At 36.1% G+C, this 14,505-nt stretch overlaps 1 pseudogene; it reads left to right on the forward strand.

Moving 5' to 3' along the window:
• LOC107715792 (inositol 1,4,5-trisphosphate receptor type 1-like) overlaps positions 1–14,505 on the forward strand; it is a 146,758-nt pseudogene that overhangs the window by 68,441 nt on the left and 63,812 nt on the right.

Here is a 14,505-nt window from a genome sequence, read left to right on the forward strand (position 1 = left end):
TATATATATATTAATAATTATTTAAAAGTAATAATACAGCAAGAAGTTGGAAGAACTGGATTGAGGAAAGTTCAAAAACAACATCCACATGATGACTGAGGGAAAAAATATATGTATGTATATCAGTATTAAAGTTATTTTTTAAATGCAGAGCATGTTTGGTTAAATGACCCATGTGACGCCATACAAACGGATACAGCAACTTCGGTCCCACTTTATATTAAGTGGCCTTAACTACTATGTACTTAAATAAAAAAATAAGTACAATGTACTTATTGTGTTCATATTGTATTGCAAAACACATTTGCTGCTATTGAGGTGGGATATGGGTAAGGTTAGGGACAGGTTTGGTGGTATGGGTAGGTTTAAGGGTGGGTTAAGGTGTAAGGGATGGGTCAACAGTGTAATTATAAATGTAATTACAGATGTAAATGCATGCAGGTATTTTTTAAAATATAAGTACAATGTAAAAACATGTATGTGCACAATAAGTGCATTGTACCAAATTATTAATTTAAATGTAAGTACATAGTTGTTAAGGCCACTTAATATAAAGTGGGTCCGCAACTTCTACTGATATGTCTCCAGCGGTATCAAGAAGCTCCTGCTGTTGTGTTTAACAGAGGAACAGCAGTTAATTTCTTTGAAAGGTGCAATTTTGAAATGCTGAACAAAAGACACCTTGTCATCAGAAGTTGGTGTTGTGGGTAGAAACATGCATTTCCTCTTGTTTTAAAATACTGCTTTCATACTCCACCCAGAAGACGGTGAAGGGGGATAGAGGTCAGTGGAGGGGTGTCATCTAGTCTGGGGGAGGGGAAGGGTGAGTTAGCGAGTTGCGGTAAACCATGGCTTCATCACGTCTGTCTCCACCCCCGTGCAGCTGGGGCGTGAGTTGGCGAGTATTCAGACACGTTTGCACAGCTCACGTCTGTGCTATGAGCCTTAGGGCTGCTGGATTCAGCCCTCGCTATGAAAACAAATCATGCCCTTGGTGCTGAGAATATTTGTGGCCTGGGTCCAAAAATGTTTTTTTATCACACTTGCCAGTGCCAATGAAAATATACAAGATGTTTTTTTTACACAGAGACGGAGACACGCTCACTTCATATATGATGTTGCAAGTGACATGATCGCCTGTTTGTTACACATATGAAAGGGCAAAACATTCAATATTTAATAATATTAAATATATTAACAAAATAAATATGTAATTTAATATTGTTAATATTATTGTATTCAATAAAATATGTACAAAAGTTTCAGTAGAGTCAGAAAGATTTTTTAAACAAAAAATGGATGTATTATATTGACAAAAATTACAGTAAAGGCATTTACATGAAAAAACCCTAAATAAATAAACAAATAGCTACTGTTCTTTTGAACTTTCTATTTATCAAAGAATCCTGAAATGTATCATGGTTGTTCTGCAAAAATATTAAGCAGCACAACTGTTTTCAACAATGATAATCATATTTCTCAAATAGCAAATCAGCATATTAGAATCATGATACTGAAGACTGGAGAACGGCTGCTGAAAATTCAGCTTTTCCATCAGTAAAATATTACATTTTAAAATAGTACATTTTAAGCCTAGTATTATATCTAAAACATGAAAATATTTTTGATCAAATAAATGCAGCCTTGGTGTGCAGGAGAGGCATAAAAAGCAATCCAACTCAAACTTAGTGTATCATATGTGACCCTGGAGCACAAAACCAGTGTTAAGTCGCTGGGGTATATTTGTAGCAATAGTCAAAAATACATTGTATGAGTCAAAATTATCAATTTTTCTATGTATATGTAAAGATCTCTAAAGGATATTATGTAAAGATCATGTTCCATTAAGATATTTTGTAAATTTTCAATATTTAGATTTTTTTGCACCCTCAGATTCCAGATTTTCAAATAGTTGTATCTCGGCCAAATATTGTCCTATCCTAACAAACCATACATCAATGGAAAACTTATTTATTCAGCTTTCAGATGTAAAAAAAATTGACCCTTTTGACTGTGGTCCAGGGTCACATATATGAAATAAGCCAGTTTCCATCTCTCTGTGAAGTATGATATGTGCCATACAAATATTTTGTGAGGTTTTGGTTTCTAATATAAAGTTATCAGCCACATTTATGCACTCGTCAGTGTCAGTTTTCAGTCCCATTTGGTGCTTGGCGAGTGTCTCTTGTACATCCTGTGGTCAAACGTATTATATTGTCACTGTGCACGGCTTTAGTTGCACATGATCAAAATAAATGCCCTAATGTGTGTTTGTCAGGACATCGTGTCTGCTCTGGAGGATCGTCTGCGGCCGCTGGTTCAAGCTGAGCTCTCGGTGTTGGTGGACGTACTGCATCGCCCAGAGCTGCTCTTCCCCGAAAACACAGATGCTCGACAGAAATGCGAGAGCGGAGGCTTCATTTCTAAGTGAGTTTCCTTTTCCTATAAACCTTAAACCATAAAACCATCTTCTTGAACTGAGAGGACAAAACTGTCATAACAGTCGTCCTCTTTATGTTATGAACCAATAGCATCTGTGAATATGTTTCATTGGGTGACCTAAAACACATATAGGATCAAAACTGTTTTTTTCTTTATAATTCTAATAATATATCACAATTAGGGCTGCAACAAACGATTATTTTGATAATCGATTAATCAACGATCATTTCACTGATTAATCAGTAGACATTTATTGATTATTCGACTTTTGCAATTAGTTAAAATATTGAGTTATGCATATTCTAACAAATAAATTAAGGTAATCACTTCAGCTATTGAAAGTCATATTATATAATTACAATTATACAATTAATTTATACAAATAAATATATTTGGCACACAAAATGAGATGACAGAGAAACTCTCTTATTCACCATTTAATTAGCTATATGAAAAAGTAACTGAATGACACATCATTCTGCCTAAAATATCTTTTTGTAAGTCATATGGATAAGAAACAAAATAAAGGTTAAGTGATGAGACGTTTTATTTTTGAATAAACTATTTTATTCATAACATAATCTCTCTTAAAATACCTTATAGGGTTATGATAATCAAAACAGTCCTGAGCTAGCTCAAGCTTTGATCTCTGCAAACCAAACTATAACTTTAATGAAATATTTTTTCCCACTAATAAAAATATTTTTTCTTTCAATAGCTAGCTCCACACTGGAGAGTTGATTTTTAACAGAAAATCAAGTTGTAATTCTAACTAAAAGCGACACTGACTCTGGTTTTTCATGTTTAATACTGTAAAGCTGCTTGATTTAAGGCTATCTATTGCATAAAGTACTAAGTTATATAAATTGACTATATAAATTGACGTGACTGGACTTTACTGGAGTACCGAACTGCAGAGCTCGTACAAACATCCACAGCACTGTAATGTAATCAGATGCGTTCTTAACTGCTGCTTTCACACCGCGGTCAGTTTTTGTCGTGTTTATTTTGTTATTGAGAGGAAAGCGCGCAGCATGTATATACATAATCATCCAAACGTCGCTCAGCAGCCTCAGGTTCGGCACCATTTGCTCTGAAGCGCTGTGTCTTCTTCTCTTGAATTGCATCAGGAAGGCTGAATTACAGTCTTGCGCTACAGTGCCACACTGGTCAAACCGTGTTATTGCAGGCTCTTACATTAGGTCAAATGAGATCAAATGACTACTCGACAACAAAAAGATTTGTCGACAATTTTTTATTGTCGATAATGTCGACTAATCGTTTCAGCCCTAATCACAATATTAGTGTTTTTACTGTATTTTCAATCAAATAAATGCAGCCTTGGTGAGCATAAGAGACTTATTTCGAAAACATGAAACGTATGAAAAATGAATCACTGAGCCGCATTCTGCAGTGGTGCAGTAGTGCTTACTGTCCTTCACCTGTCCTCAGTGTGTGTCCTTGTGCTGTGAGAGACTCCTCTCCATCTGCCAGAGCTACAAAAGAGATTACCTGTGTGTTTGTGCGGCCGTCTGTGTTTGTTTGCATGTGGGAGTAATGCTGAGATGCAGGATTAGCTGATTCAGGAATGGAGTTTCATTACAATGTAAGCGTCCCTTGTACTGTCAGTGGGAGCAAAATGAAAGACTATTAACAGCTCAGATTCTGGTTTCAATCTGGTTTCTTTTCTTTTCAGTTTAAGTCAGAGTTTTTTTTTTAGTTTACAGAATATTTATAAGGACAGTCTTACTGCATTAATGTGGGGTCATTATTTAAAAAAAATCTAATAACCATAAATAAAATAATCACAATATTAATTGAAAATGTAAAAGACCAAATATTCATTTTGAGGTCTGCTAAAGATTATATAACAAACTTGTGAGACGTTCTGTGTTTTTCTCTTTCAGATTAATTAAACACACTAAACAGCTTTTAGAGGAGAACGAGGAGCGTTTGTGTATAAAAGTTCTGCAGACACTTCGAGAAATGATGACGAAGGACCGCGGCTATGGGGAGAAGGTAACATACATGCTGTGGTTGCATAAAACAAATGAAAAATATCCTTCCACTTACACAATCCTGTCTTCTACAGCACTATTATACATCTTGATGAAATTACAAAAATCCTTTGGTGTGTGTTACTGTACATTTGTCCATATTACCCATAAAAATAGCAAAACAGGCCTACAGGACACACTTCACTCTGTCTTTCCACATTAGCGCCTAAAACCAAGATCAGAGGACTATGTTAAACATCTGACATGCTGTTTTTATTAACCTATATACTTTTATATACATAACTGCACACAAACACACACACATGCATCTGTTCATGACTCCTAACACTTTATAAAACATGCTGATTTTGCTGATCTGTTCATGTCCTCCTAACACTTTATAAAACATGCTGATTTTCCTAATGTGTTTTTTTTTACCATCACTAAATGAATTAACACCCAATTAACGTCACTAACATATCTGAATGCCCAAGATTTTATTATAATGTTAATTCTGGCTATATCCAATTTCTGATTTAAAGACTCCATGAAAACAAAAAGAGAGTTTAAGGTTTTAATTCTATGTCTGTTAGATATGAGACCATCTGTATGCTACCAGTGTATTTATATTGTTTGATTTTATTTGATTTTATTCTTTATTTAATATAATTTTATTTTTGATTACATTTTTTTTAATTTTGTTTGTTTATATTGATTTTTTATTTTATTTTATTTTATTTTGGAAAGAAAACTGCACTCATGAATTCATGGGGTCTTTAACTACAAATGACAAGATTTGGTCACACCTTTTTGTAGTTGGCAACTAATGCTTTCAGAGCTAATGCTGATAAATAACAATCACAATAATCTTGTGTTATGTCACTAACGAACATCGTTTGGCATTTTTTATTTGAGCGTTCTCTGATTCCTTCCTTCACGATACTAACTTTGCTGTATGCTCTTCTCTTCCAGCTAATTGCCTTTGATGATGAGCTGGATGTGGCTGAGGTTGTTTTTTATTTTTGGTTTTATTATTTGCTATGTTTAGTTGGGCTTCCCGCTCTCGCGCCAATGTAGTCGTCCTACTTAGTGCTTGTTCTCTTTTCTTTTGAGCTTTTTGCTGGTGTTTGTTCACCACAAACCGGCCGTTTTTGTTGTCTGTCTGTGTGTGTTGAGGTTGCGTGCAGTTAACCTCACCTGATAGTTTCAGTGTGTGTTCTTGTGCATGTGTTTTTTTTACCACTGGCCTTGTTTTAGATAGTGTGTGCTGGTGAAAATGCGTGTAAGTGTATCAGCCCACCACTCTTTGTTCACACTTCCTCTATGTATCCTTAATTCAAGTTTACATTCCTGTTACATTCATTGCTGAGACACAACAACAGTAGCGGTTTAACAGGGACGTCACAACATATAATTGGCACTGTGTTTAAGCTCTGAAGAACAAGTAATTACAGAGTTTTTTTATGATAATAACACCGTATTAATCCAGCCAAAAACACATTACGCTGATGATCTAGCGAAACTGAAATATAGCCAAACCCAGTTCAGGTAAGTTGTGAAATTGTGGCTCATTCAACTGCATTTGCAAGGAAAGCTCCAACTGAAAACGGTTTTCAGTCTTAGTTTGTGATTTCTTGATCTGACAAACCAAAAAATGGCAAATTCAGCAGTTTATTAGCAATATAAATCTTTTTTTTGTGTGTGATTTGAACTTTTTATGTGAGAAACGTGAATACATACTTTATAGAATAAAGCGTAAATTATTTTATAATTAGATTTGTCTTTCCGGAAGTGCTTGCGTAAAAAAAAAGTCTGGTTCTGAATAAATAAAACTCTTTGCTGCCAGTTTTCTGTTGACTGTTCACAAAAATAAAGGCATAAATAATAAACAGCATGGCATCCACACACCATATTGTTAAAAGCTTTGATGGATCTCTGACGCATATAAATGCGTAAACGCTTATTGAGGTTGTGGAAAAAGCAGGATCAGTTAGAAATGAAGTCGGAATACCACAAATTAGATTTCTGAATTGGTTCCAATCATCTGAAATTCTTATTAATGAACAAAATATTTTCTTACTCAGTTTTTTGACTAGTTTTTAAGTATAAATATCGAAACATTCCTAAATCAAGATTGCGATGTAAAATGACAATATTAAGTCTTGTTTTTTGAAATATTGATCAAAATGAGTTTTTGCTTAAAATAAGAAAAATATATGGCAGTGGGGCCAGAAAAATAAACGTGTTTTCCCTTTGAATTAAGATTCTGACTTTGTTGTTTTAAGCATAAACTCACATAATTTTTTTCTGAAAACAAGACTTAATATCTTAAAGGAACACATTTTCCAACTCCCCTAGAGTTAAACAGTTGAGTTTTACCGTTTTCGAATCCATTCAGCCGATCTCCGGGTCTGGCGTAGCACTTTTAGCTGTAGCTTAGCATAGATCATTGAATCTGATTAGACCGTTAGCATCTCCCTCAAAAATGACCAAAGAGTTTTGATATTTTTCCTATTTAAAACTTGACAATTCTGTAGTTATATCGTGTACTAAGACCTAAGAGTTTCTATATTTTTCCTATTTAAAACTTGACTCTTCTGAAGTTACATCGTGTACTAAGACCAACGGAAAATGAAAAGTTGCTGTTGATATTACAATGATATTACGCAGCGCCTGAAAATAGGCTAACTTCCGTCAACATAACCAACGTGACCACCTGCTTGCACAGGGAACGTGCTGGGGACTATTTTCAGGCGCTGCGTAGTATCATTGCGCCTGCTGCACCCATGGTACGGCAGCAAATTTCCTTGCTTATTACGCCGGAATGAGAGTATAGTTGCTAGTCATATCGGCCTAGAAAACAGCAACTTTTCATTTTCCGTCGGTCTTAGTACACGATGTAACTACAGATGAGTCAAGTTTTAAATAGGAAAAATATAGAAACTCTTTGCTCATTTTTGAGCGAGATGCTAACGGTCTAATCAGATTCAATTATCTATGCTAAGCTACAGCTAAAAGTGCTACGCCAGACCCGGAGATTGGCTGAATGGATTCGAAAACGGTAAAACTCAACTGTTTAACTCTTAGGGGAGTTGGAAAATTAGCCTATTTTCAAAAATAGTGGAGTGTTCCTTTAAAGCATTTTGCTTTACTTATTGGTCCCAATCCATATTAGTATGCAAATCATAATCCATTGTGCAAATGTCATCTGAATTAGATTTTGAGTAGTAAATGAGTAGTAAATATTCTAACCATATCTTGGTCAGTGGGAAGTTTTCAAAGTTTAAGTATGCTGTTTATTTCAAAAATTCAGTGTAGGTCTGTCATGCAAGCACTATAATTACGAGTAACACCGATCTTTGTGGTTGCTTTCCACTGACTCCTTTTTATGTGAGAGGTGGCAATGTATCTGTAAATTCAAAGTTTAAAGTGAGTGTCTGTGCGTGTTTGAGTTGAAGTCAGGAAGGCAGGTGGGAGTTCATACTATATTTATAGTCACTGCTCTCCTATCACTTCCAGGGATGAAATGCGACCCGGTCTCCCCATAACAGGAAGACGTGTGTGAACGTTCTTGAACATCCATGCAGTTGTGTGGCATGGCTGAACAAGAAAAATGGCATTATTATTTGTGTATATGTGTGTCTGTTTGTGTGTCATCATGACTTGTATTTGTATAGGAGGAGAAGTGTAAAAGGTCACTAAAGGGTGTGTTCATCAGTGTTTTTTTTTGGGTGTTTTGGTGTTAAATTAAGGTCAGCAGAAACCATATCACAAGTTTAAGTAATACACTCCTTCTGAGGAAAAAACAGAACGTCAAATGGTCGGCTTGAGGCGTTTAAAAATGCAATGTGTGCTTTTTTTCTATACATTCTTACTAGTGAAAGATAACGCTGAAGTGCTGACGGGGGCATTTCGATAAATAAGGTGACACAAGCACTCGTGAGTAAATACCTTTCTAGTCGAAAGTTCTGGGTTTGATGCAGGTTATTGACAGCATTTGTCTTTTTTTACCACACACACACAAACAATTTTGTATAAACATATATGTATGTGTATATATACAATTTAAATTTTTGGGGTCAGTAAGATCAGTTTTTCCTAACTGATACTTTCATTCAGCAAGGACACAGTAATCAAAAGTGACAGTAAATACATTAATAATGTTATGAAATATTTGCATTTTAAATAAATTGTGTTCTTATGAACTTTCTATTCATCAGGGAATCCTGAAAACATCAAATTACAGTTCCCACCAAAATATTAAGCAGTAAAGCTGATTTCAACATTGATATTAATAAGAAATGTTTCTTGAGCAGCAAATCAGCATATTAGAATGATTTCTGAAAGGCCATATGACCCTTAAGACTGGAGTTATGATGCTGAAATTTCAGCTTTGCATCACAGGAATAAATTGCATTCAAATTACAGATCCCAAATTTTTGAATGGTTGTATATGTACAGTATATTAATCCAGAAATAAAGTTATATAATGCGATGGCCCTATATACATACATACATGCACACACACATAATATACAGGTATAATGTGATGGTCCTATACACACACACACACACATATATATATATATATATATATATTAGTGCTTTCAAACGATTATTCGCGATTAATCGCATCCAACATAAAAGGTTTTGTTTACATATGTGTATATATGTGTGTGTACTGTGTATATTTATTATGTATATATAAATACACAAACATACAGTATATATTTAGAAAATGTTTACATGTATTTACATGTATATATTTATATTAATGTAATTTATATATAAATATATTTAATATATAAGCATAACATATTTTTCTTAAATATATACATGCATGTGTGTCTATTTATATATACATAATAAATATACACAGTACACACACGTATATTATGCAAACAAATACTTTTATTTTGGATGCGATTAATCATTTGACAGCACTAATATATATATATATATACATATGTTTTTTGATGATGATTGGGAGGTCATGTCATTAGAGCGCATCATGAGTCTGAGCCCTCATACACACTTACACACGTGTTCACTGACCATCCCTGCTCATAACATACGACACCTCTCCCTCTGTGTCTCTCTCTTCATCTTTATATTACATAAGAGAATGTGTCTCCTGTCACAGAGTGTAAGTCTGTGTGTGTGTGTGTGTGTGATGTAAGAGGGATGGGGAGGATAATATGGCTTTAGGTTGACAATGCGGCTGTGCTGCTGAGCAGAGAAGCTTATGTAATGTGGATGGAGAGAGTGGTGTGTGTGTGTGTGTGTCTCTCCTTCACCTGGACTGTGCTAGACCCTCTCTCAGCCATAAGTAGTCTTCTTTCTTTCTTTTTCTTTCTTTTTTCTTTCTTTCTCTTTCTCTCTCTCTCTCTCTCTTTATCTCTCTTTCTTTCTTTATATCTTTCTCTCTCTCTTTCTTTCTCTCTTTCTTAATATTTCTGCCTGTCTCTGTTTCACATTTTCTATGACTTTCTATCATTCTGTTTTCATGTTGTTTTATTTGGTAACACTTAAGTATAGAGACCAATTCTCACTATTAACTAGCTGCTTATTAGCATGCCTATTAATAGCATTGGCTGTTTATCAGTACTTATAAAGCATATATTCTGCATGACCATATTCTACATCCCTAATCCTACCCAATACCTAAACTTAACAAATACCTTTCTGACTATTAATAAGCAGCAGATTAGGAATTTACTGAGGCAAAGGTCATAGTTAATGGTTTGTTAATAGCGAGAATGGGACCTTAATATAAAGTGTGATCTTTTATTTATTCTTTTTATAAGTCTTTCTGTCTGCCTCTGTTTCTGTCTTACTATCTGTTCTGTTTTTTTTCTGTCTGTCATAATCTTTCTTTCTGTCTTTCTCTCTCACTTTCTTTTTCTCTGCCTGTCTCTCTCTCTCCTTGTTAATTCATTGTTTGTTTATATTTTTCATTGTCTTTACCTGTCTATCTTTTGCCCTGTCCCTCTCTTTCTCTCTGTATGTGTCTCTCTCTATGCCAGTAGATTGAGTCAGTGTGTTGTCAGTTGGGGTCTGTTGTCCTCATGTGTTCTCTGTTATCTCTGGCTCCTCCTCTGCACATCTGGTATCGTCCATCAGGGGGAGCTGTGGACACATCCGTCCCTGCGCGCTCGCTGTCCCAGTTTCCTCGCCTTCGTGCAGCACGATTCCTGGACTCCCGCCAGCTCGCAACCAGAGGTTACATAAGACCTGCCCTTCTTTTTTTTCTGTTTATTTTTTCCTGGAATCCAGGCTCTTTACTGATATATGACCTTCTGCAATAATTGGCAATAAAAGTGCAACGGGCTATTTACCAAAAGACTCTGGCAGTGGCGAAGACCCGGCGGACATACAACATCCTAAACCCTTTTGTGAACGCAACAGTCCAGTTTCCGTCTTATTAGACTGAAATGCGTAAATGAGGTCACCAAGTGAGTTTCCTTCAGTCTTTAGGCCAGAGCTTTAAGACAGACACACATTTATGTTATAGAGCTTATCAGGTTAGAAAGTGTGTTTGCAAACCCAACCGTGCTTTTTTTCGACAATGACAGTGACTGAAATGAACCCTCGAAGCTTCTCGCCATTGACATGCACCGCAAAGAATAAAGCTGTGATATCAGTGAATGCTCGAGGTGTTTCGTCCCCACACCCGACAAACTTGTGACACACAAACTTGTGACTTGCACTGGAAGAAAAAGTAGCCAAGAGCTCTTTGAAAAGTCAGTGTTAAATCGAATTCGGATTCATTACCGGACGGATGTGCAGATGAATGGATGTGCTTTATCGATTTCTCATGGGGAAATTCACAAGAAAGTGTTTTTATAGCTTGTGATGAAAGCATGCATTTATGGTGGCTAGAGAGGGACATTTCGCATTCACACCTTGTGTTTTGCAGCAGCATTATTTTCCAGCTGAAAAATGATGTCGCAGAAAGGGAGATTCCTTACTGGTTGCAGTATTACTCACACAAAAATGTGCGTGCGTCACGGCTGTTGCTAATTTAGAACCCCCCTCTTTTTCTTTGTGTTAGAATGGTTCCAGACAACATACTCAAATTTTCCTCTTTGCATCCTTTTGAATCAAACAAACGTTTATGATATCAAATGGCACTGAGTGTTTATGCTATCTGAATGTTGTTTTTTTTTTTTGATCAATAGTAGTATACTCATTTTCATTGTCTCTGACGTGTCGTACAAGGAACTGTTTGCGTGCCGTGCATGTAGCCTGCTTTGCTCGTTCCTTTTTGCTCTTGCACGACTTTAACTTTTTGATTTTATGTGTCTTTTCTTGTCTTACTAATGCACCAATAATTGTGGAAATACTTCCATGTGAATGTTGTGACAGGACCAAACAAGTTGCAAATACCTTTTTGAAAATCAACTGCACACACAAAAAAAAAAAAACTTTTTTTTTCCCACACCCAACTTGGTAACACTTAAGTGTAATGTTTTCTTCTGCCAAATCACGGCTTGAGAATGCATTACATAACTGCTTGAGATTCGGTATTGAAGCCTTTTATCAAATACGTTTGCGTGCACATTTTTGCCTGTTTTTCCACTGCGATGACCCTTTTTGATAAGAAGCCGACATGTAGGCTGACCTGCTGAGGTCAATCAACCCTACGCTGGCATAGATGAATGTGCAACCTTCCCAATCTGCAGACGCTTAAGTGTAGGAAAGTCTATTCTCGCAGGCTGGTTATTTCTGATGGGTCTGATGCACGCTGCATTAATGAGTTTCTAGTTTGTCAAGGGCATTAACACGTTCTAGCAGTGCCAGAGACTAATCTGCATTAACTAACTCATGACTTTTTATCTCCATTAGCTTGCACCCCCACCAGAACCAGAGGTCCCAGCAGAGGTGTGTCCAACACATATTCACCCTCCCTGCCAACCTTGGGCTGGGATGTGGGAATATGGGTTGTTGCAGTCAGTAGTTGATCGTCTCATACCATGTCCTTGCCTCATTGCATTGCAATTGCCTCTTTGTCTCCGCTTTGAGTCATCTCTGTCCATGCAAATGGGAAAACAAAGCCCCACGCTGGCACACACCACACTTAGATCTTTCCTCTTAGATCTGTTTTCCCCCTCGGTGTGGAAATATACCAATAAGCTGACCTCTTTTTGGTCTTGCTGATTATCGATTGGGATCTGGTCGTGAAAACCCATTCATTTTCTCCATTGAGAAGTTACCTGATAACAAATGACCTTTCAAAAGAAGCATACCATGCGCTCGGAGATATATGCTTCTGTAGAAGTTGGGATTTGTATGATCTCAGCTTTTCAGCTTTTTTCTTTCTAGATTTCAACAGTTTTATTTGTAAACCGTGTTTACTAACCAAATTATAGATTAGATTCTGAAGAAGGATCCTCCAATTAAAGTTTCTGTTATTATGGCAACAAAAAACATGCTCAAAGAATTCAACACATTGACTTCCACTCCCATGAAACACTGCAAATAATTTAAGTAAATGAGTTTTCATGCACTGTCTAACAACTTGGATATTTGTTTTTGAATATTTTGCTATAATTAATGGTATGTTGAATTTAATAATAATTATAATTATTGTTATTATTATGTTCTTGTTGATGTTATATAACATAATGTCTAATCATGAATAACTTTGTCAATAGATTTACATTTTATTGTCATGCTTGTCATTCACTGTGCTTCATGGGATGTGTGGTTAAAGGTATAGTTCACCCGAAAAGTAAAATTTTGTCATCATTTACTCACCCTCATGTTGTTCCAAACATGTTGAGTTTCTTTCTTATGCTGAACACAAAGGAAGATATTTTGAAGAACACAAATATCATACACAGCTAAAAAACATTGTCAAAAGCTAGAGAAAACAAATGAGTTTTAAGCGAACTCTGAAAAACACCCAAGGTTGGAGAAGTTCTAATAGACAGAGGAAGGGCATTCCAGAGCCTAGGAGCTGCCACAGAGAAAGCACGATCCCCTCTACATTTTAGACGAGATCGCGGAACCATTAGGAGTAGTTGATCATTTGAGCGCAGAGATCTGCTGGATTGACAGACACTAATTAAATCAGTAACATAGTCAGGTGATAGACCATGCACAGCCTTATAAACATACAGCAACGCTTTGAAATGAATTCTGTATCGTACAGGTAACCAATGCAGTTTGATTAACACAGGAGTAATATGCTCTCTCCCCTTTGTACTTGTTAAAAGTCTGGCAGCTGAGTTCTGGACAAGCTGCAAATGAGAGAGAGAGAGCTGATTCAAACCCAGATACAACACATTACAATAGTCCAAACGAGATGACACAAAAGCATGAACAACCTTCTCCATATCTTCAAAAGAGAGGATGGACTTCAGCTTAGATATTGACCTTAGATGGAAAAAGCTATTTTTAACAACAGCATTAATTTGTCGGTCAAATTTGGGCTCAGAGTCAAAGATGACACCAAGATTTTTTACACGGGACAGTTTCTTCCCAGGAAACTGCCCCAGGCAGTCATAGATATCATTAACATAACCCTTATTACCAAATAAAATCATCTCTGTCTTATCTTCATTCAATTGAAGAAAATTATTTGCCAACCAGCACTTAACCTCTGTCAGACATTGATGCAGAGACTGCAAAGCACATTTATGGTCCTGTTTCAATGGTAAGTAAATTTGTGAATCATCCGCATACAAGTGATGACATCACCTGGAGACCTAGTAGGCTTCATATGCGCAATTATATCTTTAAACTGCTGTAGAGAAGTAGGCAAAAAACTTGTCAACTGATTAATAGGATCGGCAGGAGTGATCAGCTCATTGCTAGCAGATTAAATTTGAGATCTAATTCAAGCGACCTTACCAATAAAAAAAATGTAAGAATGCTTCACATATATCCACAGAAGGAATGAGTGATGGGGTGGCAACAGGATTGAGCACAGCGTTTACAGTAGAATAAAGTACTCTAGAATTATGACAGTTTCTGGAAATAATGGCAGAAAAATAATTTGCTCTAGCTAATTTGACAGCCCTTTGATATTCATTCATTCAGTTCTTCAAAATCTCATAAG

This window comes from Sinocyclocheilus rhinocerous, unplaced genomic scaffold (assembly GCF_001515625.1).
Source record: "Sinocyclocheilus rhinocerous isolate Xijiao unplaced genomic scaffold, SAMN03320098_v1.1 scaffold899, whole genome shotgun sequence".
NCBI classification, from domain to species: domain Eukaryota; kingdom Metazoa; phylum Chordata; class Actinopteri; order Cypriniformes; family Cyprinidae; genus Sinocyclocheilus; species Sinocyclocheilus rhinocerous.